The sequence below is a fragment of the Lonchura striata genome, chromosome Z, assembly GCF_050655825.1.
Source record: "Lonchura striata isolate lonStrDom1 chromosome Z, ASM5065582v1, whole genome shotgun sequence".
NCBI lineage: Eukaryota > Metazoa > Chordata > Aves > Passeriformes > Estrildidae > Lonchura > Lonchura striata.
Genome location: NC_140740.1, coordinates 72,487,558 through 72,511,671, shown reverse-complemented (window position 1 = coordinate 72,511,671; position 24,114 = coordinate 72,487,558). Strand labels below are relative to the sequence as shown.

The window sequence follows — 24,114 nt, the reverse complement described above, 5'->3', positions numbered from 1 at the left end:
CTGCATTTGTCCTGTTTCCAGGCTGTACGCCATACACAGGCATAGGTAATGCATGCCAATGAAGTCCTACATTGTTTGTGAAATGTACAGGCTCAGGACTATATAACTTCTGATCTTGTTCAATGGAAAACATTACACTGATCTTGACCTTCTGGCTGAATGCAATGCTGCTCTAATAGCATGTCTTTCTCATTTGTATTGCTCAAGGAAATCCTGTTCTCTGTGACATTAGGTTTTATTTGTGTCATCAATCTCTAGCAGAAAGACATACAGAAGCTCTGCTTAGGATGCAAATTATTTTTTTATTATTATTAATTCTGAACATAACCACTTCATCTTTTTAATTCATTATTTTCAGAGTTCTTCTGTTCATTTTTCTGGAACTTGAGAAAACTGTATTTTTTATGTCTTATTTAATGAACTGTGGTTTGCACCATAATGGAATAGCAAATGACTGTCAGATCACAGATAATATGCCATCTGTGATGTTATACTAAGTTGTTGGGCCAAATATTCTGGTTTAAGTCAGCACAGCTTAATTTATATGAGCAGAGCCTTTCAATCAAGCTTAAATTAAAAAATCAATCCACTCAAATTATCTTTTCTTTCTTCTAATTGGCAGAGCCAAAGTGCAGATTTTAGAAGTTGTATTAAAACCTCTAGGAGTGTGAAAACGCTACAGCAAGAAAGCAAGCAAATAAATCAAACCAAACTTTTAAAAAGAAATTCACATTTACCTTAGATATTTTTTGCTGATAGATTTTTTGTGATTTTTCTGCCTCTAAATGTTAAACCATTCAGTCTGTAGCAGAATTTTTATCCTCAGCCCTCAAAATGGAAAGCATAAACTGAGGCCTTTAATTTTTCAGTGTGCTAGATTCTCAGGGACAGGCAGGGAGATTCCTGTGAACAGCAGATTGTTGAGACAACCCACAGACCTCACAACCTCTCCAATGATGGAGATATAATGTGGCCAGATTCTCACCAGATATGTGGTGACAGAAACAAAATTCTGGTAAATGTTAGAGGCACTTCCAGTCATTTGGACATGAGAGAACATAGCTTTGCAGTGCCAGCATGGGATGTTATTTGATTTGTCTCTGCTATAATATTTTCCACCCAGTCTTGAAATGTGGAGCCACGATTATTGCTATTATCAGGCACTGACAAGGGTAAGCATAATGTAAATTCTGTGACTGAACTGCCTAAGGCTTGGTGAGACAGGAACCTCACAGCCACTCAGCACAAGGGCAGTGGCACAGACAAATTAGAGAGCAGCACAGGTGTGCTCAAAACTTTCCCAAATTCTACTTTATAGCAAAATGAAAAAGATTTTAAAACCCAAGTAATACTATGGGGGTGCAGGAGAAAGCAAATTTAGGACTTTTGGAAAGACCCAACAATAAGTGCAATAGTCACAGGTATACCCATGGATTATTTAACACTCATCAGCAATAGAAGTTCTGGACTGAAGGTCCAGAAGGTGAGAACTGAAACTCCGCCATTTTTATCTTCTGAAAACAAAACATAGCTTTCACCTTGCAGTGCATCAGCACAAACAGGTCTGCTCATATTCAGCCACTCAGAAACATACTGCCAGGACTCAATGTTTGGGAAACAGGCAGCTTTGGGAAAAAAAAAAGGATGGCAAAATTTTTCCACAATGTTTGGGATGCAGAAAACCCCTGCTGGCATTCTGCCACTTTGTCTGGGAGACCGAACACAGAACTGCAGATTCTGCTGATAGCATCCTAATGTGTTAATTTTGCTGCTGCTTTGAATGTTTTTTATCATCCTCAGTCAAAGCAAGGGAAAGACAGGAGTGACCTTTTACTGTTCCCTTTGAAGCCCACAGCAGGTTTTCATTCAATGGCAAAGTGTCAGAACCTGTGCTTGACCAAACAATGTTGCGTTTTTGCAGCAGACTGTGTGTGCCTAAAAGATCTTATGTGAACTGTAGATCCCAGCCATAATCCCATGGTTGCATAAGAGTTGGCCTTGGAGCTGGTATCCTGTGCAGATGGTGTTCTTCACTTAATGTGACCCACGACAGTGAACCCTGGATGTCCTACTGATGGAAATGCCCCTTCCATTGTCTGTGGCTTTGTGCCTTCTCCTAAAGTTGTATCTTGGCCCTTCTCGGTTTTAATTTTCACACTTGCACTCACACTGGAGCATCAGGACCATCTGTACCAGAACTGTGTCAGGGCAGGGGAGGACAGATCATCAGGGGGGGTTGGTTATCTTCCTTGCTGACCCTTTGGTTCTGGTCCTGCACCAAAATGTTTCCTTGCAGGGAAAATCATAAATTATGTCCTTGGTAACAATTCCCTGCTCTGACTCTGGTGCCGCAGGCTATCTGAGGCATGTGACGCTTAAGCTGAATGCTGTAAGGAAGCAAAAGATTCTCACACTGTGTGCACCCAGAATGAGCTTTATCCTCAGAGAGAAAGGACACTGGTTATTTGACTGGAAAAATAAATTCCTGCCTGTAAACACAAACTATATGCACATCTATATGCAAAGTATGTGCATGCCCCTGTGGTTCCTCCACTTTTGTGGCAGGAGGGATCAAGGAAAAGCCTGTAAAGAAGAAAGCCTTTACAACATCCACCACCAATTTTCAAAGCAATAGTTTGGACCCATTTCCTCTGTCACTGACACAGACAAGTAGGATGGGAGCACTGGGAAACGTAGCACTCCATTTTTAAGCTCAAAAGAACTAAGAGAGTAAGACACTGAAATGAAAAAAATATATGATTTCTGCTCCCAGGAGATGCATTCTCTCCTACTAGGAAGATCAAATTTAACAAGCACAAATAAATATTTACATAACAACAAAGTGTGCTGCTTCTTACAAGACTGTAAGAAACAGCATATTATAAAAGGGATCTGTAGGCCAGAGCTGAAGTGATATTGATTTTTCTGGTGATAACCATACTCAAGCAAATAAACTACTGGGCTTTGAGAGCACATCCAAGATATGCATTATTGCTTAAGGCACTTAGATGAGATGAGAAATGAGCCTGCTGGAGCTATTCCAAATCTGAACAAGATGCAAAGTAGTAGAGTTCGCAAGACGTTTGTGTGCACAGAGCTAACAAAGACAATCAGGAAGCAGGAGGCTTTATTACGTGTTTTCACAATACATGTCATGCATATTCCTCTCTATCATGATGTGATAAACTGTTTGTATCCACAGACTCGCATACTGTAAAACAATCAGCAAAGAACTGCATTGCAAAACAGGTTGTCACTGCTGATTCTCTAAGCTTTCCATGACCTCTGTTTTGATCATATTATTGCTGTTTGTCCTTTTAAGGAACATGTGGCAATATCACAAGTATCAGGAAGAAAGAAACACCACTAAAGCAGAAGTTTAACTGCGTCAATCCTTGCTCAAAGCAGAGCAGGTGTTAAACATCTGCAGCCTGGACACTGAAGCACTGCACCTTTCCCCTTCCTCCCTGAACTTAATGCAACTTACAGTGATACCTAGTGGCCTTGTGCTCTTCTGCAGGCCATGGTCCCATGTTGTGTTTCAGATTGTTTAAAGCAAATAGAATACATGTAGAGTTTCTCTCAGCCTTTTCCTACAATTAAAAAATATCAGGTAAGAATTCGGTTTTATTTTGCTTTTTATTCAAATGTCATGCAACTTTACAATCAATTGTTAAACCTCACAAACCTCATACAGGAAAATTTGTCAAGATGAAAACAGAAGCACACAGAGGTTAAATGACCAAATGAAAAACATACTGGAAAATCCGTGGTAGGACCAAAAATGAAACAAAAAATAAAGAAGCCCTTTCTGAGCAGCCATCCTGTATTATAGAGTCTTCATCCTTAAATGCAATGCATAGAAGTGTACAACTGCTTTCATTGATGCTCTACCATTAACAATATTTTTCCATGCAGACAGGAATATAAATTTTCAATGTAGATTATTTCTGGTTTGTAACAATTGTTTCTAAAATCCTCAAGTGAGTCTCCAGTATTTTGTGCTTTGAAAGCAATATCTTCAACAGATTTTACTTTATGATCAGGAATAATTTAGTAAATTTTTTTTTCAGGTAAGATATTGGGATAGCCAGAAAAGATGACCCTCTTCTTAAGGGAAGTCTACTAAGGACAATAATTTTCTGAAATTATTGTCATGCAAGTTGAACACTAGGGGTCATATTTAGATAACCCCTGACATACTGCAGCGCACATGCAGGAGAAAAACAACCACTCACTCATCAATGACCCGTGAATTTTAAAACATTTCCAGAGGAACAGCAGTGATTTTCATAGTACACAGTGCAATAAGTGGTTTGCTGTGAAGTGCTAGGTTGAATCCTGTATTTCTGTGCTTTTGATAGCATCTGGGAAACAAAATGGGAAAGCTTACAACATACTCACAGCATCAAATGAGCCTTATCTTTCTCCCTAATAGGGACTGTCCTGTGCAGGTCTACTTGGTCTTTTCCTTTTGTATTTTTGGTACTACAATAGTTCTAGTTCAGGAAGTGGGAGGCAAAAAAAATTTTGTTGTTGTGACAAAGTGGTCTGGAGAAAGCTGCAAAGTTCATTTAGGAGTCACAATCAGAGGCAGCAGCATGGGTGTTTTTATCAATTTTACTAAGCTTTTGTATACTTACACATTTCCTGTAGTTAACTTTCACCACCAGAAAACAGACTCCAAGCAGAATGCCCTGAAGTTAGTTTTCCACCATTCCCACAGCAGTGGAAAGGCACAGGAAGGAGATACAAGCATTTATGGAAGTGAAGCCCTACCAGTGTTGAGACATAGATGTGTTCCCGTACATCAAGCAAGAGAGATGAGAGGTGGCCTGGTGCATGTTTCTGCAATCCCACTGTCCCCAGCTATGCCATGGTTCCCCAATGGTTGCAGAAGGCTTGTGTGCTCATGCTGCTATGGGTTATCATAACTCCAGGTAGACCTCCACTTGCAGCATTGTGCTGCTGCAGTTCCATGCAATGAAATGCAGATATAGAATACCAGAGTCATCTCAGGCATAACACCATCCTGCCCTCATGGCTTGCTTGTTTCCTGTGTTATAATTTACACTATATAGTTGTCCAGTCACCTTTAAAGTCCTAAGTACTGGAGTTTACAGCTTTTGCTTTTGAAGATTATTTCACAATTAAAATTATCTTGCTGTCACAAAGGTATTATTGATATCCATCCTAAAATTTCCTTTTCTTAATTTTATCTCACTATTCCTAATTAAATGCTCATGTGAAAAATTCCTTCCCACAACTAGAGACAGACTGTGGCTGATCTTTCATGCACATGCAAGCTAAATAAGAAACAAAGAACCTGAATTTCCCCTTGCCTGTAAGATAAATGCAAAACTAGCACCAAGAAAATACCTAATCAATATTCTTTCAAATTTGAAATGATGAGTGTGTTAATATACAGTTAGTTTGAACTCAGATGCTGTAGAAAACATGAAACAGAACTGAAAATAAATAAGCAGTGAGAGACAAATAGAAGGTCTAAGGTTTTTTAAAAGCCTTTACTGCTCTTTCATACTAAATATATCATGTCACAAACATGTCTTTCAATCTCTCTTTGAAAATGTATTGCCACACTTAAATATCCCCACTATTTTGTGGTGCTTCTTTTACCTGACCAGTACAACAGCTTTCTGAAGTGGTTAAGAAGTAATTCAAAAGCCTTATTTCTGATAACTTAGTAGTAACAGATTATTAATTGAAGCAAGGATTTGCACTCAGGCAAGGTGATAAAAAAATCTGCATTCAGACCTTTGACTAAAAGTCATCAGTACTTTGTACAATAATAAGAGATTACTCCATGTTTTCCTGGTTAAATTCTGATTTACCTCTATTGTGTTAACTTTCCATTTTCCTGTAGTTTCAAATTGAAAGGGCTGTTTTTTAATACGCCTTACCAAAAATGACTGCAATGTGTTTTTAGTACACAGCAACTGGTTTGGTAACACATATCTCAGACACTGAGCCTCAACACTGAGTGGAACCATGGGTGAGACACTTCAACCTCTAAATACCCTGCAGGAAATAAAAAAGTTATATTAATATATAAATCTAGTAGTGTAGACACTTTTTGTTAAAATATGTATTTGTATTCTGAAGTTTACTCTTCAGAAATCCATGTTGTTCCATATATTGTGTTTATCTCAGATTCAATGCAGAAAAGCCAGATTAGAGAACTGAGACTAAAAAGGACTAAACTAACAACCCTAAAGAAGTAAAAAGAACCTTTAAAGTATGAAATGACAAACATTTAAAATAGCTTTCTTTAAGATCTCTGGAGAGAGATCAGTCTTCAAAAATTTATTAGTTTTAGAAAGCAGAGTAAACACCAGCTACTAAAAAATTACGTTATTTTCATTCTTTTTTGCTGCTTGGAACAGAGAAGCTCCACACAACTAATTGCTGAAACATTCTTTTTCCTACATCATGCATGGCTGGATTTGTGGATTTGCTTCAACCCTAACTCATGTCAAAGAATGTTGTGTACATATCCCTCTCCCAGTTCATCTCAACAGGGTGGATTTTATCTGGGGACAGTTAGTAACATGATGCTGACCTGCTAACATGATTTCAGGGTGGATGAGGAGAACACATGTCTGGATCATGGACACTAGGGATGTGCACTTCTGTGGATTTCAGGTGGAAAGCTCTGCCAATTGGAAAGGGCCTTGTCTGGAGTAAAGCCAACCAGGCAGTGAAATTTTTATAAAAACCAAAAATCTGTTTTGTTAGAGGCCTACAGGCAACTTGTATGTAAACCAGGTGTAGTAATAGCATAATTATATATTAACATAATTTTTTTCCCTTAGGTGTGATGTGACAAGGTAAGCATGTAAGGTTGAGACTGGTAGCAGAAAGAGTCTTCTTGTGAGTTTTCACAAAGCTTAACTGGTAGTATTTTCATGCTGGTAGGTTTTATATTGTTTGTTGCTGTATATCATCATGGCCCATTTCAAATTTCATTCTTAAAAAAAGGAGTGCCCTATTAATTCTGGAAAATGTAATCTCAAAAAAGGGAAAGTTTTACAAATTGTTGGAAGTTCTGTGTTTCTCTACATCTCAACCTCAAAATTTTTAACAGTAGGATCTCCACCCCATACTACATAGAAAATTATTTATTGAGAATTTATGTTTATTTTAGCATTTTCCATTCCTGTAATCAGATAAAAACTATAAGAGGAGGATAAATATTAAACTACAGCATTTCTATCCAATATCAATAGAGCATATTTTTATCAAATGTGTGACTTTGGGACAAAATAAATACCTGATGTACTAAAATAAGGCAGATGGGGCAACTCATCAAAGGCAGGTCAGAGGCTGGAAGAATTAGCACATGACTCTTATGCTAGACTCTTAGACCCACCTCTACTTGATATGTTTTTGAATTCCAATAGGAATCACAAAAACAAAACCCTGTGCACTTAAATACTGAGTTTAGAATTTCAAATCACTAGTTAGACAACTTTTAAAACCTGGTGAGAAGATGTAGCTTAGGAACAGATTATGCAAAACACTGAAGCACAGACATTTGCTTGGACAATGAAGACAGTGACTCATCTTTGGAGTACTAGGTTCACTATTTAACTCTTCAAATCATAGTTTCCCTGATTGGAAATAGAAAAGGCCCCTACAAAGCATGGGGCTGAACATCCTCACTTCTTCTTTTTAATGAGGATCGGTGAATTCAGCACCTTGTAATAACTGGGTTATGTTTGAGGAACTACAGTCCTGTGTTTTGCTGTAATTTGCTGTAAAGCTGAGAAAATCTTCCCTCAGTAAATTGTGGTTGGAGAATTATTTGCACAGTGAAAGTAAAATTTTGATACTATAAGAACCAGGCCTATATGCTGCAGTCTTATCTAGTGTTTTATCCAAAACACATAAATAAGATGTCCTGATTGTTTGGGGAATACCCCACAAGTACATCTACACCAAATATTATTGTTCTGCTCTAGCAAAAAAGGATATAAAAGTAGGAAGTCTATTTCTATGGTCTGTCTCAAGACACATAGCAGCAAGCCAGCAAGATGGCTCAAGAAAGGGAGAACTAATGACCACTTGACTGTAGCTTTGCCTAAGGGAGTGAGAGGATGGGAGTCCCTGGCTGTTCCAGATCTCTTTGCAGCAGATGTGGAGCTGTTGATCCAAGAACTCTGCAGGACTGCCAGGTGGTCTTAGGACAAGAAGCTAAAATGACACCTCTCCCCTTTCTTCCTCATACGCTTTTCAGAAGGTGGTTGTGGCTTCACAACATGACATTTTTGTAGTAGAACCTGCTCAAGATGTTGCAGTCCTGATTTCTGCACCTTACATGCATCCTGTGCAGCAGTGCTGCCATTTCTAAGTGACCTGGCAAACAGAGATTATTCCTTTAGTTTGGGAAGGATGAATCACTGTTCCCGGTGTGCCTTCTAAGCACACATTCTCTGCACCACCTGCCCAAGGCACTGCAGGTCTGTCTTGAGCTTTCATTTCCTCTGTCAGCAGTAGCTCGTTCTTGCCCCATTGTAGCCCAGCTGGAAGAATGACTGCTAACACGGGGGAGCCTGCTCGAGAGGTCACAGACATATAGCAGGTTCTCTCATGCTCTTTCTCATATTCCAACAGGTCCCGGGGCACAGAGACATTTTAGGACTAGATGGGCAGGGAAGTGAGACAGCCATGAAAAAAGTGAGGGTTGTAGTGGATTCAATTTCTCCTTCGAGCTGTGATCAACTCCTAGGATGCTTTGTAAGACAGTTAGAGCTTATCTAAGGCAACATAAGCTCCCAAGAGATGTGTTCACACTGTCTAATTTTAGACATCTAATGTATGTGCTCGGCTAGGCTTCTGAACAATCCTGTCCCTTTCTCCATTAACTCTGTGGGAGCTCAGGCATCCAGGCTCTCCCCAGGCTCTTCTGCGTTGTCTCCTGCATTTACAAGTCCTCAGTGGTCCAAAATATTGAGAATATACATTTGAGAAGCTCCACGCTCTTGAACTCCAGCAGCAGGGGCTGCTAGCTAGTGCAGGGAGCAAAAATCCCCCAGCATTTCTTCTCCTGATGGACCAACCCCTGAGGGGGAGGGTATGAGTGGGGCTGTGTGTGTGCTTGCACCAATATGTTCTTTGTGGTATTCATCTAAAAAGACCCCTTTTACATAAATGGCCATGCCTGAGTTTCTTCTGTCTTCCAAGGGAATGGCAAAGGAACTCATGAGGCTAGGATTGTTATATCAAAGACATACAGGATGCAATAAAAAGCCTACAAAATGAACATTTTTTTGTGCTTTCCAAGAACGGATGATTCATTTATGAAGTGTTTATCTCCCATTTTATTCTTGAATAGGTTGTGATCTATCTTGCAATTGCAAAGTGCTTCAAATCTTATCCTTTAGTGACTTCATGTTGATGTGAAAATGAGATGCACCAGAGGCTGAAGACTTTTCACTTTATAGGTTCTAGAAGCAAATTGTTATTTATGACACACAGGTGATCTTCATGTGACTATCTCTCCATGTATCTGGTTCAGTGACAGCTGTTGGCAAGGAAGATAAAAAGGAACTATGTATTTCAAGAAGACATGAGAGAAGTAAAAGAAAAGAAAAGGAGAGTATCTTCATAATCAATGAGCTGTTTTTAAAAAAATATTGCATTAAAGAAGTTTCAGGACACAGAGGGCTTCTTCAGAAATATTCAGGAACCCTGCAACACTGTTGCATGGGTGGCAACTTCTCAGAAGAGATATTCTGGAGGTATGCTCATGCAGAATGATCACCAGCAGAGTTTTATCAGGGTATGCTTATGGTGCATGAACCAAAGCAAGCAGCCCTGATGGACCAAAGGTGAATATAGAGCTAAAGAAATCCTAGTAACAAGACTTCTATTGTAGTCTGAGGATTTTTCCTGTAAGTGTGGGTTTTTTTGGTTTTTTTTTTGCTTTTTTACTGTACTTTAAATCTTAACCAAATGGTTTTTTGGGTAAAACAATAGCAGTCTCAGCAAAAATGTTTTGTTAAAATAAAAAGAGTACAGTCTGAAAACAAAACCCATTTCAGCTTTTGGAAGAAGAGAGGAAACCTAAGAAATCTAAGAGATCTGCATTTCTTTCCCCCAAATTATTCTTGGCTATATATTGTAACACTCACTTTTTATTTATTGATAACAATTTTGAAGTACTGTAAGCTCATGCTTATGGTACTTCATGATAATCCACATGCTCTATCACAGTCAATTAGCTTACATTGTGACTAGTGGCTGTAGTCTTTAATACCTGTGTGGGGCCTAACACAATTATCTCCAGTTATGGGAAAGTCTTATAGAAGTCAATAAGAGCATCAAATGAATGAGGGCTTCAGGAGTGTTTGCTCTGCTGAGTATTTTGGAGAAAATAAACCTCAAAATACCAGAAAATCCAAACCCAAAATAAGGAATCAACTCAAATTCCAATCAGAACTCCCTGCTTGCCTTCCTAGAAAGTCCAGAACAAATGCTGGATTTATTTTCCCATCTAAGTAGAGGTAAACATGCAGGTAAAACTCCTGTCAAATGGCCAATTTAAGAAACCACCAAAAAACTTGGTGGATACTTTGTCAATTTCCACGTTACAGATCTTCCTTGTGACACCGAATTCAAACATAGTGTCCAAAGCCGCATTCTTGTCCACCTCTGACCTGAATAAGGCTGACAATCCTGCTCTCCTAACTTCATGCATGTTAAAAGATGAAAACACATCCTCTTAATCAGACCATCAAATATTTAAATAGCTTTTGATTGCATTGTTTTAGTAAAGGTAGTTGGATGATTGCATACAGGGTACAGGAAAAGCATGTCTTTAAAATACTGCAGCCAATGTAATTTACCAGAAATCATCTTGGCCCAGGATAAGTTCTAAAGACCACTTTAAATTATAGTAAGATATTTATTTCCAGGAACACTACTCTCTTTGACACAAATTTCCCCAAAACTATTGACATATAAGTAGTTGGTCCAGAGGTTATGGTCTGCATATGTTAATTGTTCTTTAAAGTGGTAATTGAGTGTTACCCATCTCTCAAAAGTAAGAAATATATTGATAAAACAGTAGTAAATTTATCTGTGCAAACACATACTCATGAGAATACTCTGGTCATACTACAATAATGAAAGATAGGCAGTAGCATAAAACCTTTGGAATATCTCCCAGCATTCTAATTTAATGTAATCTGAGAAACGAAATTAAATACATACCAGTGTATGCAGGTTTATTTTGTCACAACACAGTAAATTGCAAAACATTACCTAATATTGGTAACTAGAGTAATGTCCTCCACATGCTGCAGCACAGGGGTTCTTTTGGGTCAGCCTGTACCTGTCTCTGGTCCCATTAGCCTTCTGTCAGATTGTTCCTGAACACTCTGTGTGGAACATGCAATGCAGAAAATAGACCAGGAAAGCACATAAGAGAGGGATCTATGCAAAACAATTAGGTGTCCTTCAGTACTTTTGTTTCGAAATGAGAACTGTTTTTACTCAGCTGAAATATCACAGATATTTTACTGTGATATTGTAGACCAGAAGGAAGATATTAATCTTATTTTTTCACAGGCATTACTGTCCTAAAGCAATGAAGAAAGCCAGTAAATTTGCCTAGGCTTTGCCTCTGGTTTCATTTTTTCAGGATAAAGTAGGTTCTTTCCTGTTATGCTGGATAGAGTTTGAACTTGTTTATTCCATTCTTATTTTGAACATATAGGAAAATATCCCTGCTGTCATTGGAAAGAGACTGTGAAACAGAATTCATTCCTCAGTGAAGAAAAAAAGAAAAATAAAAAAGGGCCTTTACTTCACATATGCTAATCAAATTAAAGGTCTAGTCTAATCATACAGACTGGTACTTGAGGAATCTTGATCTTCAGAGTTTATCTTGACCATGAACACAGTACTGGGTTTTTTTTGTGACCAGTCCTTCCAGGACATTATGTACTGGACCCAGGAAGTATTTACACTCAACAGTGCTCATCTAACTGCATTGAGGCTGACACTCTGAATTTGTAGCAGTGCCTTCATTCTGGTAACAGTAGACTGAGAAAAGGTTAAAATAAAATAAAATAAAAAAAACAGGCAAATATTTCTTCCAGAAATGTTCTGAAAAACACACCAACTTGTCCCTTAAAACTTGGGTAAATATCATAACTTATTACTTGATTTGCATGCCTCTAAATACTAATGACTTTTTACATGCTTTTTTCCCCCCCACCATCAGTAATTGCACATTGACCTGCCATGCAAAAGACATACATTGCAAAAGACATGACCTTGCAAGGTATTTTTATGGCATCAAAGTCACAATTTTAGTGCCTTTTCCTCATTGGGTTGTGATTTTCTGGCAGCAGTTGGGAGAAATTGGCAAAAGAATAGGCCAAGTACTTCAGTGGCTGCATGCTGAGACTTAGCTGACTTGACTAAGTTCTGACCTCTTGGATGGGTGGAAGGGCTGCTGAAAATGGAACATGAGATAGAATTAAGTGCATCTCCTTCTGGCCTTGCTGAAGTAGAGGTCTCTCACAGTACTCTTTAATCAGGAATGCAGAATACCTGTTGAAGGTACTTCATAGATATTCGTGTCCATCTCCTTAGCTTTGCAGTCCTCAAGAAAAGGGAAGTAGCTATTTGAAGAAGTATAGGATAGCTGTGACAATTAAGCCCTTCACAGAGGACTGCAAAGACTATCATGTATGTTTAGAAACTTACTTAAGAATGATCCTAACTTAATTAGTATAGGTTTCTAAATATGCATCTGCATTGGGTTTTCCAATGGAGAGAAACAAAATTGCTACATAATGGCAGAGTACAGGGTCTCATTAGCCTGTTCTGCCTGGAAATTAATAAATTAAACTATCTGCAATGGCCTGGAAACTGCTACTATATTCAAGATAATGAAAAACAATTTTGAAAAAAATTACAGGTTTTGTGCTATTAGGCTGACCCTGCAGCACAACACATTACTTTTGTGGCTTTCCATGCCTTTTTTCTTTCCTTGTGCTCAGTATGCAGATGAGATCTCTTAGATTAGGACCTCCATTCCCAAGGAAGAATTAAGGAATTCACTTGCAATATATCATCTAAGTGCATTGCACACTTTTGCTATTATATGGGTTTGCCCATTTCAGAAAACCATGCTGGTGTTGGAAGGCCAGAGATCACTCATGGCACCTGCACTGCTCTGTCAAATGCTGATGTCCATTATCTAAGATTTCATTTTCTGAATATTAAGATAAAAGCCTCTTCAACCAAATAATGGCTAGATAGCTTCAGGAAATAGCACCAGGAATGAAGGAACACAGGTGCTAAAGAACTACTTGCTATGTTGGTTTAAAGCTTATCAATTCTCATTATTGTGCAATAAACAAAATAGTAATCTCTATGGGATAACATACTAATTTTTCCTTCTATTAAAAGTGGATTTACAGTAGTAATCTAAATTATTTCAGCAGCATTGATCTAGATATTGCTTCCAAAGTCTGGAGGCAGAGTATGTAGGAAAGCGCCTTTTGAAAGGGCTTTTTAAAAAAAAGTCTTTCACAAAAATCAACCTGAATTACAGCTCCATATTTCCTACTGCATTACCAGACAAATTAAAAACACAGTGCATGACAGTGCAAAGGTGTTTACTGGTGAGTATGTTAGAATGAAAAAAATTAGTGGGAAAGAAAAGAGAGCATCTAATCACTGTAAGTGATCTTCAGATGATAGATAAAGTTAGGGGGAAAGATACAAGCAAACAAAAATACAGTGGAGCGCAATGTGCTAAACTTATCCCAAGTTAACTCCGGCCAGTCTTCCAGTATCTGGTTGTCAAAATATGTTTAATGGGGAAAGAATGAAAAAACAAATTAAGTATAAAATCTGTTCTAGAACATAGTACATTGGTTCCGTTTGGTTAAATCAGTATGCCTTCTGTAATGGTATTCTTTGAGATCAATTACTCATTATTGCACTGGCAGTCAAGCTATAATCCTTGCCATTTTTCTGACCACATTCATCACCCTTCTTGTTCCCCCACAGTGTTCTATAAATAGCTAATATGCTATTTTCTTCTGATCACCGTAAACAGGGGTTTTAGGCATTTTTTTACCTATATCACCATGGAAACAAGATCTGTGTATACATCTATGATTAGTCTTTCTCTAGAGTAAAAGCCTTCATCATCTATGCAAGCTTACAGCTAATTGTTCTGCATAAGATATGGGTGTCTTATTCCTACCTACCGCTTTGGGAATTCATTTCATGTAGTTGCACATAACAGGCTGTAAAGAAGGTTTTATGAAGCCAATAATGCAGATATAATACTTGAGGAATTCCTTTTGGATTGGATATATTTATTTTTCCAAACATTTTGTTTGAGAGAAAACGAGATTGCTATCTGCTGTTTCCTTATTTTTTTGCAGGAAAGCAAAGGGTTGTTGACTTCCTCTCCCCTCCCTTCCTTCCTTCTTTCTGAAGGTACTGTACTCATCTGAAAAAAAAAAGAGAACGAAATGATTGTTCCTGTTCTCCTTCTTAAGTCATTTGAAAGATTGTCCCTGCTAGTTTTCTAAGTTTACTGCAATCTCTGCACGGGGGGAGGGAGACAGCGGGAGAGACAGATATTACAAACATCAGAGCAGGTAGTGTTTAGGGCAAGACGCCTTCCAGCTTCAACAACTGGTAAGTTAAGTAAAATGCTTTTATGTTGACTCTTTAAAAGTGAAATATATATATCTGCGTTTTTATGAAGAAAAGGCGTAAATCAGATACACATTTAACTGATAAAATAATAATAACCATATGCATTAATAAGCAGTCTATTTATGCTAGAGATACCTATAGTCTGGTTTTTAGATAGTGGTGCTATTACCATATGGTTTAACTTATGCAGATAGGAAAGTATTTTCCAATGAGGCTGATAATATTCATAATATAATCTCCTGTGAATTTTGTGTATGTAAGTCCTGCTGCGAGAATCTTGTTAAAGGCTTCACTAACTTTTTCCCAACAGTTTCAACAAGATTCACTGGGCCATTGCTAAAACACAGAGAGGAGCTGTGTCATACAGGAATCAATGTATTTCATTTTTCATCTGCCAGTACTGAATTCTGCTCCAACACACCAACCTGTGCTATATTGAGAGAAGAATTACTGGGGCTGTTTTTGTTCCCTACAAACTGTTTAGGATTACACATGTTTATCTCCACTCATCTGTGTATATGATTAGTCTAGGAACAATGACATTTAAGAGGTGGTAAGGTGGAAAAAAACAAAACAAAAGAAAAAGTTCATACTGTGCAGTACATAACAGCACTGAGACTGATCATCCACATCAGTAATAGGATGAATTCAATTGGATATCTGTTTGCAATTTTTAGACATCAATAATGTTTTTCATGTTGATCATAAACGCATCAGAATGATCAGAAATGCTATGTGAAATGAATGACTGAATGCAAGAGCATTTTTCAAATACTCCATGAGAAAAATCCCCCTCTGCACACTTTTATAGAAGCAGAATGCAGAGGTGGGGCAAGAAATAGGACAGGTGTCCATTTCTTTGCAGAAAGAGAATTTGCTCATCTTATAATTAAGTGTCTCTTCATACTGCTGCTCTCTGAATGCAGGGTCCTCTGAAGTGCAGGATGGCCAGAACTCAGACAGAGAGGCCACAAATGGTAGGCAAATGTTGCAGAGGGCTGTCAGAGAGCTCCAGCTGCCCTGCTTCCAATCCTGCTCCTGCCAGGGTACCTGGGTCCTGGGACAACCTTCTGCTCCCACCCCTCACTGAAATAACTAGTGGAAAGGACTTTCTGCCTCCCTCTATCTGGTGTTTTTCTGCAGATTTTTCTATAAGAAGGAGTGATCTAGCACAAATTCAGCCCAGTTTCTGGGTAAGTTGTAGATTCCTTTTGCTTTGGGAGCAGCCAAAGGGGGTTTTTGCCAAAGGAGATGGAAATAACTTGTTTCTTGGACTCCTTAGCTTAATGTTGCCACTCAGTCTAGTTTGGTACGAGTTAATTGTTTATTTGGTTATACTTAACTCACAAATAATTTGTTATCTGCTAATAACAAATGTGTGCCAGGTCTTGCCACATCTTCCCCTTGAGACATCTGGGTTTATTTTTATGTCACTATATACTGATTCAAATTAAAGACATGATTTGGACAGTTGTTTTGAGAGTTATATGTCAAACACCTGGAATCCTAGTTTTTACATCAAGTGAGATGTATAAAAGTCTTCCAAACAGACACAGAAAATTACATAAGCTCTGTGTTTGTGGTGGTATTTTGTTCAAACTGCAGGCTTTGTCTGGATTGCAATCACTTTTAAGTTTTTGGTCTGGTTGGTTCAAAAGTTAACTTTGCCATGTAGGTGGAAGTAAGCTGCAGCCTTTAGGTCCAGGTTTTATTTCTGAAGATGATAAACCTTTTTTTTTCCTTGATTTAGATTATATATATAATAAATCCTTTCTCTGAGACATTGTCTGAAAAACATAATATGAACACATTTATTCAAATCATATGTGAACAAAAGCAGTACATACTGTTTTAAAACCCAGCTGCCAATAATAAACACAGGGAAAGCTTTTTAAAAGGAGTGCTTAGTAATTTGACAGTAAAAAACAGACCTTGAATTTTGAATTTCATTCTTAAATTTTACCCATTAGGTTTATGTTTCTTTAAAAAATACTTCTTTGCTATCCTTTGGGGTTTATTTATTTTCACTTCGTATAATTTATTGCTAGAACCACTGTAACATGATTTAGTGCAACAGGAGCTTGTATCTTTCTTAAGGTGTCAGAAAGATGATTTTTTGGCTGACATGTTATCCCTACATCACTGAGATATTTACAGCAGAGAAAGGTATGGTCTGAGTCTGTATTGGGTACAGATTTGCTACTACTTTATGGCACAAATTAAATATTTGTGCAATGAATTTTCAGTTATTCACCCCAATGTTTGTGAGAGACTGGACTGTTAATGATTAATGACTCCACTCTTGAAATTTAAGCCAGGAATAAAAAGAGACAATTTGGGTTTATTTTGCTTAAAGCCTTACTGCTTCTACTGGTAGTAGCCATATTTGTGTATGTAACATAAATAAGTAAATGATAACTCAGTGTATGTATTTCCTCAGAGAATTATTTCAAGAAATTATTTCCATTTGATGTGTTCTCAATTATAATGAAATAAAATATAGAAGATTATTGCTTTTGGAAATAGAAAAATAAAGCTATAACAGTAATGGCAGAGAGGTTACAGAAACAATTTGTAGCCTGTAGAAATCCCAAGTTAACAGGTCTGTTTCAAAAAGCATAGAAGCTAAGAGAAGTCTTTCTGTAAATGTCATAGCCTTTTTATATTTAAGACCAGTTTCTTTAATGGTGTAAATTATTGAGACATCTTGGGTACAGAATAGTAGCAGAGTTACATTCCTAGTAATATTTTGGCATGTCTAATGTACATTTTTGGCCAGGAGATAATTTGAAGCTTTGAATCCCAAGGAGATGTTTTTGTGTTTTGTTTTTTTTTTTAATATTTTTTAAATTGTTTTTCATTCTTACAAAAGACCACATCAACTAGAGCCTTGTTTTAGGATTATCTAGGTGCAGAGCAAATAGTGGTGGCTTGAAAGACATGATGTGCATCTCACAGATAAGCAGTGTTGTGTCTTTAAGGTACTGTTCCTAATAGTGCCACAGAGATAGACAGGATTTAGAGCAGGGTAAGCACAGAGGGATGAATCGTGGAAGCAACCCAATTCAAGCCCCATACACTGAGACAGAAGAGTAAGGATTTCAGACAGAATTTACATTGTTTTGAATCTTTAAAATTGCAAAGACTCAGTGGTGCAGAAAGGTTTCTGAGTGGACTGCTCCACTCTTCTGGACATGTCAGCAGAATCTCATAAGAAACAAAAGCAGTGAAGGCTGCATAAGGTAATGGGGATTTTCTGTGGCTGTGCTGAAAGGACACAAATCAACGGTGTGTAAGACAACATCGTATTTACTAGTTGATAAAAAATGATCCATAGTTTTTGCATACCAATGCATGGTCTTCAGTACCAAGTGATCCAATCAAACTGCTCCTTCAAACCTTATAAGTGCTGTGAGATTGCTATGGATTGTTGTCAAATTATTCATTTGTTTGGTGAACTAATTTTATAACCCAGCACATTTTAAAAAATAAACCACCTATTAAAACCAAAGAGTTACTTTCTTCTTAAATTAAGTAATTTTCCATGATCTAGTTTACAATCTCAGAAGATTATATTCAGATTTTTATCCAGTGAAGAGGCCTAAATTAATCCTCAGCAATTATTTAAAACAAGCATTGAGCTGCATGCTGGATGTGAATTTTTTGTTTATATCTATCTGACAGGGACTAGTCTTTCTTTCTTGACTCCTAGAATACTAATGATCCAGTGAAAAATATTACTTAATGTTTGGTTTAAATCCTTATAAATGTAAGAACATTTTTAATTGTTTCTGTAAAACAAATGTTTTTATACATGTTACTGTGCTCTTCATCAATGAAACACAGTTTTTTCATTCTCAACCAACAATTCTTAATGTACTGTAAAAACTGTAATGTCAATGGTAGTAATTAAGCTAAGTAATCATGTAGTAAAAGAAAATAGTTTTGTGCTGTGGAGGTTATAAGAAGAAATTATATGGATAATTGTTTTATTCTTTTTACTTTCATTTCTAATTTCCTGCTTTTGATGTTAGAAAAAACCTGTTATTAATTATTTAAATGTAGGACGAAAATGCCACCCTATTTTGAATTTCTCTTCTCTTCCTTCCTCTTCTGCCATGGAAGCTAAAACCCTAGCACGTTTTCCTTATACTTTGTGGATGTGTAGGAATTAAATTGATTTAAAGGAAAACTCTTAGGTAAGAAGTGTGTTTCCTGAAAACCTATTTTTCCCTTGTCAATCTTCAAAAAAGTAAACCTGGAAGCATCCAACTTTTCATCTGCATATGCTCATTAGAAGCACTAGAATTCAGAGAACACTGAAAAATACAAAGGTGACAATCGGTTTAATTACTAAAAGTGATAAGTTAGTCTCCTACACAGATAACATCATATTTTGCTAAGAGCTTGAGGCAGGTAAAACTTATTTAAAATTGAGAGCAAGGCTGTGAGAAGGAGCACACATTTTTAGCTGTTCTCCTTGGATCATGTGGTAGTAGAAGGGATGTTAATGCACTGCAAGTAGCCATCACCCACACAGTCCTCTGGCTGCAGGTCTGATGAAGAATAGACACCACCTGATCTCCCTGCATGGAAGAACCTTGGTCTTCCCACAGTGGAGGACCAGATGTGGTGGCTCTGGGAAGGAACCATGTGGCTTTGCCCCTTCCTCTTCTGACACCAGCCTCTCTGATACTCCACAAGTGTGTTGGCTGGGAAGGACAAGATGACTTCTAGCCTTCCTTTTAATGTGCTTGTTGCTATTGCTGGTTGTGAAAGAGACACTTATACTTCAGTCTTCCCTTTTTAGGGTTGCAATGTAACTGTTAGACCCTTTTTGCAGTGATGAAAGACTTCCTGTTTTGGTGGGCTCTATGCTGGATGTGTCACTTAAAACTTTTTAAATTGGAAAGATTATGTGCTCTTACCAACATGCACGGGATCTAAATCAAAGTGAAAGGTATCCAGGATGGATGTGTCAGAATGTAGGGAGTATTTCAGGTCTAGTTGTTTCTCTGAGCTGCTTTCTAGAGCATATAGTGTTTCAGCTTTGGTGTTTCAGCCCCACATAAAAATTATTTGAGAGCATTATTTGAAAAGGCAGCCTCTGTCATACAATACTTCCAAGTTAGCATAACATTTTTCTATTAGTTTGCTATTTCTTAAAATTACTTAGAGTACATGTGTAATGAAAACAATACCAGGAGGTGGAAAGGGAAGGAATGACCTGTTTTTAGAGCATCTGTCAGCTTCTAAAAAACAGCAGAAGTTGTTTGAAGCATCTGGTAGGCACAAGCCCACCCTGGCGCAGTTTCTTAGTGCAGATGTCTGAAGCTGTGAAGATCATTGTGTGTTTGTCCAAAACCATTGCCCTGTGATAAGAATTCCAGAAAACTGTAGAGGACATCCTGGAAAGAGCCACCTGACAACAGTATGTTCATAGGTTCACCAGAAATGAAGCCCATCCAGTTACAAATGAGAAGGAAAATATTTTTATATAGAAGCACAGAGCAAGGAATCACAACAGTGTGAATACTATATCAAACAGTTTTCCTGCATAATGCTGCACTCACAATATGAAGTCACCAGGATTTCTGGAAGTCTTTTGTGTCTGTAGGCAGCGTTTTGTCAGGATATCACAGAGTCACATATATCAGAGGAATGGTGCTCACCAACTCCTCTTTCCTCTGCCAGAAAAATGGAAATCCTGATGTTTCATTCCAAATATATTAACTGATTTTTTCACATCCTGCAGAAAGATAACCCCACTTAAAATTCAGCCACGGGTAGAGGATGCAGGTAAATGGCTATCACTGGATTCTGCAGGACAGTGATCAGGACTTAGGGTTCCCCCTAATATCTTGCTGCAAGAATTTTGACTAATTTGTTTCCTGCTAAAAAACAATTAACAGGCTCCTCTGGAAGGCAGTGAATCTGGTTAGGACAGTGAGTCATGACAGAATTCACTAGGTAATGTCCCTATGCTCAGACCAGAGCCTTACCTGCTATTCCTCCTAGAAGACTGCAATAATTCCTATTAATTTTTCCATGATTTAGTATAATTAATTTTTTCCCATGTTTGTGATGTTTTATAATTATTTTTTTCCATGTTTTCCATGTTTGTTTTTTCGAGGGAAAAGGTCCTGGATAGAATGATTGGATGTGGGTCTGCAGGGATATGAGCAGGGATTGGTAGAGACAATTATATTAATACATAAGGTGATTATATTAACACATAATTAAGTATACATAATTATTAATTAATTATACATAATTATACACAATTATACATAATTAATACATAATTAATAATATACAATATATAATATATATTATATATAAAATATATAATATAATATTAATAATATATTGATAGATAATTAATATATTAATTATATTAATACTTCATTGTATGATGCTAGTTGGCCATTCTTAGTCATGCTGTAGAGTCACAGTGGTTTGATGGGGCTTTTGGTTTCCTTTTTCTTGTGATGAAAATCAGCACTGAATTAGTATCCAGAGCATCACTCATGGTGAAGGATTAGTACTAGAGTGGTTTGGAAATGTTCAGAATTTCAGGTTTAAAACTATGTTGATTTTCTTCTTACTTTATTTTTGGAAAAAAATTTGCCTATTTATTTGTGATTCTTGTCTCTGTTCCAGTATCTGCTGATGATATTTGGCTAAGTCTGAGCTGTCTGTTCCACTCAATATGCTAGTTTATTGACTTCAGTAAGACTAGCATTTTAAAACTGCTTCAGTTTAAAATAATTAACCTCAAGAATTTTCCCCCATATTGAATAGAGAAATTTGTTTTCTAATTGAGGAAAATTGTAGAAGCAATATAGAATTTGTTTTGAATTTCAGTTTTCCTGTAGTTTTGGCAACAAACTTGTGCTTATTTTTAAAACTTTCTACAAGTTAATAAAATAATTAAGAGCAAGATGCAGGCTGTGTTTTGGGGATCAGAGACAAAAATATTTTTTTGTTCAGGCAAGGAAAAAAATCAAGTTTGGCACCATAAATGAAGGGCAAAGGCAGAGAGGAAGGTATCTTAAATTACTTCTTGCAGGTACCTCATATGATCAGACAAAAATTCCATTCTGTGCTGGAACTGAAGAAGTAAACACATTTCTCTTCAAACTAATTTTTTTTTTTTTTTTAAAGATGAACCCTCATTGAATGAAATTGTGAGATATATGTGCAAGTAATAATTTTTCTGGACAATAAATACATATTCAGCACATATTTCATATTTCAAAGTTTTAACAGAAGTTTTATGCTCTGGCAGTTTGGAAAGCAGAACTCCCTAATCACAATGAAGCTATATCAAAAGAAGTTCCTTCCAATGGCTCAGCAATTTGCCTTAAGAGATTTTTTAAACGTTGTCCTATTGATAAGATTCTTATTTTCTTCTTGTTGTGTCTCAACAAAATAAACACAGTGGTGTCCTAAGAACAACACTGATATGTCTAATTCCTTTTCTGTGTTTTCTATTGTGCTTAGGTTCAGAGGGAAATATCTAAGTCATTACTAAGCCAGCTCAATTACAAGTGAGTAATAGAGGCTAATAAGGATTAATCAGTCTTTACAGCCAAGCACTTTTCCAGCAAGAAATCTGCTCAGTCTTCAGCTGAAATAAAATGTATTCATTTTTCCTAAATGAATTGGAAGGTATTATCTGGTGATTACTTTTAATAACTAGACACTAAGATAAGTGTTTGGTAGCAGATATATCACACACACACACAAACACACATACACGCACATAAATATAGACTCACTTCTGTCACTTTGTGGTTGAAATCATCTACTTTTGGTTCTTGTAGGATATTACATGTCTTGCTTACTTACACGGTACCTACCACTTTAGCAACCTTCAGTTTCACTATGAGTTTTGAATTGTGTGAAACAAGGAATTGAGCACAAAATAAATACAAAAAGCAATGGTTCTGCTGAGGACTTATTATACTTCTTCATGTTTAAAAATATGTAACCTTTCATTAAAACTTAATCTGTTTCAGAAAATTTTACAAAATCTCTTCCATACAATCCTCTGTCCCTTTGGCCCTTTTCCAATCATGTGTGCACATTTTATTTGGTCCTTTCTTTGTTGAGGTACGTGCAATGCGTGTAAGGTGCCATTAATGCTGATGGAGGAGCCAGCTGGCTGGCTTGAAGAACCAAGCTGAAGGTGGCCCTTAGCTGCTCTTTAAGAGAGAGGAGAACAGACCATCTCTCTGGCCTCCATATAGGTGATAAGGACACTGGGATTACAGTAGGAAGGAAAGCTCAGTGTATTTCCTTTTTTAAAGGTCATGAATGCCAGTGAAAGGTTTACTTTCAAAATAAAAGCTCAAATAGGACAGCATGAAGGTTATGGAAGGGCATGCCTTTTTGATCATTCTAATTTTGGATGTTTTTCATAGCTCTATTATTTTTCTTAAAATAACAGCTCAAACCCTCTATGTTCTCTTTATAGTGTTTAATGATTGTGCATTGTAAGTGGAAAGATTATACCCAAAGTGTTCTTTAAGGACTCTACACTCTATCAAACATTGCTATTTTACTACAAAATCCTTCCTAAATTTATATTATTCATTTATTCTTTTGTTCACCCTGTCTCTTTTTATATCTGTATGGAGAGAAAAAAAACCCCTAAAGCTTCCTGGACGTTATTTGATAATTTTCCAGAGGAAAAAATATTTAACACATAGAATCTCCACAGTGCCAAAAATGTATTGTTTTAATTTGCATTGGCAGATATGGGATAGACAGGAAACAAGGATGGAGTGATAGGACTTCTATAAACAGTGATTAAAGTGACTCCACATACTTTATAAAGGCAGGGACACATCCATGGTTCCAGTCAATGACATGAAATTGCCTTATCCATGTAGCAAGAAATTTGTCTAATTGTCATCACCTCACAGCAGTCTAATCCTAAATCTTGTTCTCAGCTACACCCCAGATATTCCATACTTATTTCAGTGAAAAACAGATGATGCAAGAGAGAGAATTAAATCGGCTGCTTAGGATGAGAGTTGTTCAATTGAGCAATTAATTGAGCTGGCCAATCCATCATTAATTCCAATGCCTAGTGAGGGGAGGACCAAATTGCACTTCCACTCTGTCTGCTGGCACCATTTCAACTACACATGTTTGAAACTCTTCTACTATAAGTTCTGCAAATGTCACCATTATGGCCAACCTGATCTTGTCAGCCCTGAGCTTTGAGCAGGGTCTGAAAACTCAGGATGCCTATGCCCAAATGCTCTCAGGAACCAAATTCTCTAAGAATATTTACATGTAACTGAATAAACACTGACAACATCAAATTTGGAGAAAAATACAACAGCCATGAGAATGGAGATTGATTAATTTCCCTCCCAAGGAATT

At 37.1% G+C, this 24,114-nt stretch overlaps 1 protein-coding gene across 3 annotated transcripts in view; it reads left to right on the top strand.

The window, feature by feature from the left end:
• The first annotated feature begins 14,553 nt into the window (after positions 1 to 14,553).
• ZNF366 (zinc finger protein 366) overlaps positions 14,554 to 24,114 on the top strand; it is a 31,399-nt gene continuing 21,838 nt past the window's right edge. The window contains exon 1 of one of the 3 annotated variants that reach the window (XM_021531767.4): positions 14,554 to 14,694. The gene's annotated coding sequence lies outside the window, so the exon portion shown is untranslated. Of the gene's footprint in view, positions 14,695 to 15,774; positions 15,909 to 24,114 lie in introns of those variants that run through there. The other 2 variants (XM_021531768.4, XM_085566530.1) reach the window with 2 other exon arrangements.